This window comes from Camelus dromedarius, chromosome 29, assembly GCF_036321535.1.
Source record: "Camelus dromedarius isolate mCamDro1 chromosome 29, mCamDro1.pat, whole genome shotgun sequence".
In the NCBI taxonomy this organism is placed as follows: domain Eukaryota; kingdom Metazoa; phylum Chordata; class Mammalia; order Artiodactyla; family Camelidae; genus Camelus; species Camelus dromedarius.
The window spans coordinates 6,386,165-6,395,083 of record NC_087464.1 but is presented as its reverse complement, the minus strand read 5'-3'; positions in this window follow the sequence as shown (position 1 = coordinate 6,395,083).

Here is an 8,919-nt window from a genome sequence, read left to right as displayed (position 1 = left end):
ATCTGATAGAGTACTTGTATCCAAAATATATAAAGAACTCTCAAAACTCAATAATAACCTGAATCAAAAATAAGCAAAGGACTTGAATAGACATTTCTCCAAAGAAGACACACAAATGGTCAAAAAGACATGAACAGATACTCAACATGGCTAATTATCTGGGAAATGAAAATCAAAACCACAATGAAACACCACTTCATACTCATTGCAATGGCTACTACCAAAAACAATGGAAATTAGTAATTGTTGGTGAAGATGTGGAGAAATTGGAGGCCTCATACATTGCTGATGGGAATGTAGATGGCGCAGCCTCTGTAGAAAAATGTGGCGGTTCCTTAAAAAGTTAAACATAGAACTACCATATGGCTCAGCATATAAAATAGAGGTTATGGAGTTGGAGAGTTACTGCTTATCGGGTATAGAGTGTGTAGATTTGATGATGAAAACATTGCAGAAATAGATAGTGGTGATGGTTGCACAACATTGTAAGCATACTTAATGATACTAAATGATACATTTAAAATGGCTAAAATGGTAAGTTTTATGTTCCATATAGTTTACCACAATAAAAATAAAAGTCAATAATAAGGAAACACGCTGTTGCTATGTCAGGGGAGGGGGTTTACGGTGAGAATGTGTCTCAGCCTTTCCTTTGCATTTTGACACTTGCCCAATATGTAGGAGTCACTCAGCTGGCTTCTGCATTTCTTTCAGAAGGAATTGCCCTGTGTGTGGCTATAGATTCAGTGTGTCTATTGGAGGAGGTAAGTTCATATGTTGCCATCCTTAGCAATTTCCTTAAAGTTAAACACAAACATACCCAGCCATTCTATTCAGGTATGAAAGTATATGTTTGTATAAAGATTTGTAAATGAATGACCACGACAGTTTTATCTGTAATAGCCAAAAACTAGGAACAACCCAAATGCCCATCAACAGATGAACGGATAAACAAAATTATAGAAATCACAATACACAATGGTAGATATAATGAAATAGTATTTGACAATAAACAAGAGTGAACTATTGATTACATCTGATGATATTAATAGATCTCAGTTACTGAGGAGAGGAAGCCACACACACTAGAAAGAGGATAGCGTGGGATTCTAGTCATATAAAATTCTAGAAATGCAAACTAATTTGTGGTGACAGATCAGCTGTTGCCTGTGGGAAGGGACAGGTGCAGGGAGGTGTATGGGTAAGGAATTACAAAGGGACAGGAGGAAACTTTTGAATATGTTCACTATATTGATTGCAGTGACTGTTTCATGAGTGTATATAGTATGTCAAAACTTATCAAATGGTACACTTTAAATACCTGCAGTTTGCTGTATGTCAACTATAGCTCAATTTGTTTCAAAAGCCATGTTGTGCAGGTGACCAACAGCTACATGAAAAGATGCTCAACATTGCTAATTATTGGAGAAATGCAAGTCAAAACTACAGTGAGGTTATCACCTCATACCAATCAGAATGGCCATCATTAAAAAGTCTGCAAATAAATGCTGGAGAGGGTGTGGAGAAAAGGGAACCCTCCTACACTGTTGGTGGGAATGTAGTTTGGAATAGCCACTATGGAAAACAGAAAACAGACTTACTACATGATCCAGCAATCCCACTCCTGGGCATATGTCTGAGAAAGACAAAAACTCTAATTCGAAAAAATACATGCACCCCAATATTCATAGTAGCAGTATTTACAATAGCCAAGACATGGAAGCAACCTAAATGTCCATTGACAGATGAATGGACAAAGAAGATGTGGTATAAATATACAATGAAATATTACTCAGTCATAAAAAAGAATGAAATAATGCCATCAATTTGCAGCAACACGGACAGACCTAGAGATTATCATACTAAACGTACTAAGTCAGAAAGAGAAAGACAAATAGCACATGATATCACTTACATGTAGAATCAAAAAAATGATACAAATAAACTTACTTACAAAAGAGGAACAGACTCAGACATAGAAAACAAACTTATGGTTATCAAAGGGGAGGGGGGAAGAATAAATTAGGATTAACAGATACACACTACTATATATAAAAATAGATTAACAACAAGGACCTACTGGATAGCACAGGGAACTATATTCAGTATCTTGTGATAACCTATAATGGAAAAGAATACATATATGTATGTCTAAATGAATCACTTTGCTGTACACCTGAAACATTGTAAATCAACTATACTTTTTAAAAAAAAAGCCATGTACATGTTGAATTTAAAATGCAAATAATGAGTTAAATTTTAACAATACTTTTATGTAATAAAATCTCAAACAACACTGTTTTGAAGACAGAAAGTGGACTAGGAAAACATACATTAAATATGTAGATTGGGTTCCTCTTTGAGGAGTGGAAGGTGAAGGGTCACAGGGAAAATCATGCAAGAGAACAAAGAAGGGTCTTGGGAGGCCCTGTGATGATAACATGCAGAGAATGATTAGATCAAATCTGTCTAAGGTCCTGGGAGATGGGAGGGTTGATGCTGCAGGGAGGGGGAGAGAGGAGACCTGAAGGGAGGAAGGCAGAAAACTAAAGGGAAAAAGAGAGGGGTGGGAGGGACAGATAGACACATCAAGCTGAAAGATGAATGGATTTTGTAGAAGTGACCCTCACAGTTTGGCTTTGCAAACACGCACTCGGCTAAGGGCCAGACAAGGCCTGGGCCATCGAAGTTACATGGTTATCAAGTTCCCCTTCCCTGCAGCCTCTGGAAGTCCTTGCCAAGAACAGAAGGGGGAAATCCATCTCTTTGTCTCTGTTTACTCCGTTGGACCCGATTTCGTGTTTCCTTGCCTTATTTCTCTCCGGGGACCCTCCAGCCCTTGCTGCGGACGGACGGGGTGAGACGCGGGAGTTGGGCAAAGCGTGGGATGCAGAAAAGGCGCTTGGTACCCGGGTTTCACAAAGCCGCCAAGAGGCCCTCCAGGCCGAGTGGGAACCCAGGCCCCGCTCAAAGCCATTTCCTAAGAGGCTTGGGGCCAGGTGCGCAGGGTCCCTCGCCTCCTTTCCTCCCTTTCCCGGGCGCCCGGGGGAGAGGAGACCGGGCGCGGCCCGTGCCCCTCCTGCGCCCTGGCGCTCCTGCTTGGGCGGGGGTCATCGAGAGCAGGGTCGCCGGGGCGGGGAGCTCCCTGGCCGACCGGGGCCCCCCTCCACGCGCCTCCCACCCGCTCGGCCCGCGGGTCCGCAGGGCAGGAAGGTCACAGCCACCCGGCAGCCTGGACGCCGCCTCTCTGAGAGCGTTTTTCACAGCCCGACTCCACCTGGCCCAGGGCAGGCGGTTGGCGTCCCGCCTGGCTTGGGGGTGCTGGGGAGCGGGAAGGGGCGGGGAAGCGAGGCCTTGCACTCTCTCCGAGGCATCTGCCAATCCCATCCTTTAAAGGGAAATGTTTTACTATGATGAGAGGAGGTTCCCCAAGCAAAGGTGGGGCTCTTCAGGTGGACAGAGCCACCAGCAGGTAGAGCTAGGGACAAACTGCGTCACTAAAGTGAAAGGGTCGGGGAGCTGGGGGTGGTCAGGGACTGCGGGTGGGGGTGGGGTTACGAGGGAGAAGAAATGGTGGTGGGCTGGGGTGGGGTGAGTTAGGAAGAGCCAGAGAGGGGGAAGGGAAAAGAGGACCCACTCCATTCAGACCTCTGCGATCTCCCTGGCTCTCCCCTTCTACTCGCTCCTTCTCCCCAACCCCCCTCCCACACCTCCTCCCCAACCACATGGTGCCTGCCAGGCTGAGCTGACCCCCACAGGAGACCACAGACTCCTTCCAAGCAGTGGCCCTGGCCAGGCATTTTCCCTGAGAGGTCTATTCAGAGTGACCACACTGACCACTGTATTCTTGGATGTCCCTTCTTGACCCAAAGCCCATAATTTGACTTGCTTTATTCAATTGTTCCAGAGTTTTGTTTTTTCCTGTTAGAATCAGGTATAATGCGATCGCTGTCATGGCCCATTTAAGACAATCAGGGATTAAAAAACAGCCATCATTCATCCTATCTATTTTGTCATCTTAAACTGAATTACACTGCGGGGAAGGGAAGGAGCCAAACTTCCCTGTCATTATTTACCCTGCCAGAATCCCAGCCTCTGCTCAGACTTGACGGCTGTACTGCATTTACAGTTATTCCCAATTTATAACAACAACAACAACAAAAAGCCGAGCTTCAGCAGGGTAAGAGGAACCCACCAAGGCCCCGGACAGTGGAGAGCAGACGTTAGGTTTTCCCGACTCCAAACCTCCACACACTCATTCTTGCCCACTTTATTTTTAAGCCGTAGAATATATCCCAGGTACAGAAGAGTATGAGCACATAAAAGGTATATGTATATTTAACTAATAATAAGAAAATGAATAGCCATGAACCTATTATCACCTAGGCTAAGGAATAGAACATAACCATGTCGAATGAGAAAAATGCACAACCTAAAAGCTGAGAGTTACGTTTTACTCGGTGAACTTTCTGAGCATCCAAGCCCAGGAGGCGGCCTCTCAGATCGCTCAAAGAGACTGTTCCGCCGAGGCAAGGGAGGACCCAGGATATATGGAGTTTTGCCACAAAGACTAGGTAGTCAGACCATTAAATTACTGTTAATTAAAAAAAATTTATCTCAAGTTAAGAAACATAGCACTTTTCTATGCAAAGTGAAGGTGCAAAGGTCTGGGGTCATGGAAATCATTCCTTTGAGCCACACCTAGCAATCTAGGGCCAGTATTCTGTTTTTTCCTAGCCTGAGTTCCCTTGGGGGGCACCGCTGGGTGGTGGGGGTAGTTGATTTACAATGTTAGTTTCAATGTACAGCAAAGTGATTCAGTTACACACATTTTTTTTTCTTTTCGGATTCTTAATGTTTCATCTTCTTAACAATGTCTTTTGAAGGGTAAATATTCTTAATTGTGACGGAATCAGCTTCATCATTTTTTCTTTTATAGATCCTACTTTCCATGTTGTACCGAAAAGATACTTGCCTAGTCCAAGGTCACGAAGATTTTCTTCTATGTTTTCTTCTAGACATTTTATCGTTTTCAGTTTCACATTTAGATTTATGATCATTTGGAGTTAATGTTTGTATATGGTGTGAGATATGGATCCAAGTTCTTTTGTTGTCTGGTTTTTTTTTTTGCATGTGGATATCAATTGTTCCAAAACCAATTGTTGGACATTATTTTTTTTCATGTTAAAAGCCAGCCTTGCTTTTCTAGAATAAACTTAACTTAGTATGATGTATTTTAAAATACATTTTTGGAATCAGTTTGTTCATAATTTGTTTAGGTGTGTTCATGTCCATGAGTGAGATGGACCTGTAATTTTCCTTTCTCGTGATGTTTTTTTGAGAGATAATCAAGATTGTTATGGTCTCATAAAGTAAATTGGGGAGTGGTTTCTCTTTTTCTATTCTCTGTAAGAGTATGTATTGAATGCCATTATTTATTTCCTAAATATTTGGTAGAATTCACCCATGAAACCACTAGATCTGGTGTGTCTTGCTGTACATTTTAACCCCTTGGACTGACACATTGTGGACCACAAGATGTTTTAATCACATCAGTGCAAAAGGTATTGGAGATCAGCCGAAAGTATAGATTTAAACCAAAGCTCTGCCATTTACAAGTGGGGTGACTTTGGTCTGTATTTGGGAAGTGACGCTGGTATTTGCTGAGTAGTGTTTCTGTGTTGGGTGCTTATAGATCTCATTTAAACCTTACAACATGTCTCAGAAGAAGACATTCTTACCAACAAGGAATTAGAGGCTCTGAAGGATGAAGAAGCTTCCCCAGGCGGCATGTCTCCGAAGCTGTGGGCTGTGACTCCAGCCGGGGGCTGCTGGACTCCAGAAACCACGCCTTGTGCCTTTCACCTGGCTCCTGACTAGCCCCCGTCTCCTTTCTGCAGACTGATGACATGGAATTCATCGTTGGATGACATGATAAGAAACGTCATACATTAAATTATAGAAATAAATTTGAATTCACTCTTTTTAAAAAAAAAAAAAATTACCTGCAGATAACAAATTCCAAGCAATGATCCTACTGGTGGGCCTGGCCTTCCCCAGCCATTCCTTGTTGGCCATTTGCAACAGTCTCTTTATGTTGCCCTGGCCGACTGACCTGTTGCCCTCTGACCCCAGCATGGCTGTCTTCAGATGCCCAAGGGGCCAGGTTCCTCTGCCTCTGCAGAGGACAACTTGCTGGGCAGGTTAAGGGCTCCCACTCCTGAGTGTGCTGGATACGAAGTCCAGTGGCATCTGGACCCTTAAGTTGTACTTGGCAGCCTGGGGTGAGAAGCACTGAGCTCGGTCTTCCAAGATCAAGTTCATATTCTAGGGCCCCAGTATAAATGTTCCAAAGGCCTTCCCCTTCCTCAGAAGCACAGTGTCAGAAAGCCTGGGATGGGGAGAGACTTGAGCCCCAACCTGGCAGCTGGGGGAGGGCGGGAGAAGTGTGTACAAGTTTGCTTTAACCCAAATGGGCTGGTGCAGAAGAAGACACACGTGGCCCAGTGTGTCCTGTCTATCACTGGGCTTGTTCACTGACGTGATTGTCATAAAGAGAAAGGGCGCCCGTGAAAGACCAATTACAGGAACCAGGGACCTGACAGTTATCCAGGGAGCAAGGCAGACCTGTTGTTAGTGGTGAGTTCCGGGGACCCTTCCACGACTCACAGAAACCAGTGGAACAGGACATGTGAGGCAATGCCCAGCCCAGAAGAACCACTGGCCAAGCCCTTTTGGGTCCCAAATCCCAGACTAATTGCTGGGCGCCCAAAGCAGCTGCCCAGGGACAGGTGTCCTCCCAGAGCATCCCTGTTTGAGACCAGGGGCTCTCATTTATCTGTGGTTCTCTGGTCCCTACTTGCTCTCTCTCTTTAAAAACCTATGGACTTTCTCTTTTTCTGATTTTTCCTTTAACAGGAACTTGAGGGCCACCTGGTGGAAAGTTTTATTTGCAGGGACAAAAGAGAGTTTGGCAACTTGGCCAAGGGCCTCTTTAAAGCAACAGGTTGTGTGCACCAGGCAGCTGAGACAACAGCCCGGGAGAGAGGCAGGTCCTGCTTCCCCGGAGGCAGGACACATTTACTTATGGACCGCTTAACACTCCCCGGACCAGAAGCCTTTGCTCACTGAGTGAGATGGGCTGAAGCAGAGTCACTCACTTGCGCACAAGTCCTGGGGCTGAGCCGTGGCAGTTCTCAGGGACCCAGGGATGCTGGTAGAGGAGGCTCTGCCGGGGCGGGGCTAGGATATCACTGGTGGGGGATGGGAGAGGCAGAGCGCCAAGAAAACTGCCCAAGCTAGCAGGCTGCTTGCAGGGTGGGGCTTCAGAGCCAGGCCTTGAGGGCGAGGTATGGAGGTTCCTATTCAAATTTCAAGTGGGAAAACTTCATCCGTTTTGCACAGACTTCACCAATCCCCTGTTCTGACCAGGACCCTGCTGCTAAAGCAAGTGATGCCCAGATGGCAGCAAGTGTGACAAGCAGTCCTGGGCCAGTCCCTTTTCCTCATGGGCTTTGGTTTTCTTATTTAAAAATCCCCCCCTGCAGTGACCCTCAGTGAAGGCCTTTTGTTTTCCTAATGCCAGGTGCAAAAGGTAAAGCTCAAAAAAATTCCTCCCATTGGTGAGGGCAGTGGAAGATGGAAAGATAAAGTGTTCCCTTCTGCGAAACCAGCAGGAGTGGGTGCAGCCAGCTCCCCCAGAGGGTTGGTGGGAATCTGAGGGCCTCGCTCAGGGCTTTGGTTTCCCCTCTGTAATTTCAGAACATATGGGGGTTTCCAGTAGAAAACCAAACCTAGCTGCACAAAAGTATTTCTAAAGGGTCATGGATTGTGTAAAATAGAAGAAAAATGTCCCATTTATATTATTTTAAAATATCTATTGTTCAGCCACATTGATCCTCTCTTCTCCCAAAGGAGAGCCTCCTCTGTTAAGTAGACACCAAGGATTCCGTGTTAGAAATTTGAACCAGATTTCCCTTCCCTTCCGCAGCTACTCTGGGTAGGAAGACATTTCACATGTCTTTAAGGCCCTGCCAGAGCCAAATGTTCCCCTGTAACCCCTGGTCTGGGCCACCCTGAGCAGACAGCTCCCCCCAGCTCCCTGGTACGAGCCAGAGCTCTAATAAGACTGGAAACTAGGAGACTCCAGTTAATATCTGAAATGATCACCTCCTGCATAACGGAGATATGAAGATAATCATTAGGAAATTAACACACTGTTAACCCTCCAAACAAGCAAAAGGAAAGCACATGTCCACAGGCACTCCAGAATAATCTCTAAGGAAAAGTGTTGACCTAAAGTAAATAGAAAGGAGTGGGTATAGCTCAGTGGTAGATGGTGTGCTTAGCGTGGGTAAGGGCCTGAATTCAATCCCCAGTACTTCCATTAAAATTAAGAAAAAAAAAAATCCCTGAAACAGATATGAAACGGAGAATTTGAAGACGTGCAATCTCTTTGAAAAAAGGATCAAACTCTTGAACATAATAGATATGTTCATAAATTATTATAAATTCAAAGCAATCTCAAAAGAACATACCATCAGGATTTGGGGGGAAACCTAATGAAAAAACTTTAGAATTCATCTAGTTTCTAGTTTGGAGTAAAAGAAATGTTGGAGATAAAATAAAATTAAAATGTGAGATGGACCAGAAATTCAGAAATAAAAGAGTAAAGTTGGGTCACTGATCGAACCATATTAAAACCTATTATAAAGGTATTCAAATTAAAACCATTTGGTATAGGCTAAGTACTTCACCAAAACAGAGTGGAATGGGCAGAGAGACCAGAAACACAAAATACGTATGGGAACTTAAGGGTGGCATTTCAAACACACACACACAAAGAAAGAGAATTCAGCAAATGTGTTGGGGGACAACCAACAAATTTAAAAAAAAAAAAAATCCCTTCCCATTTTACTT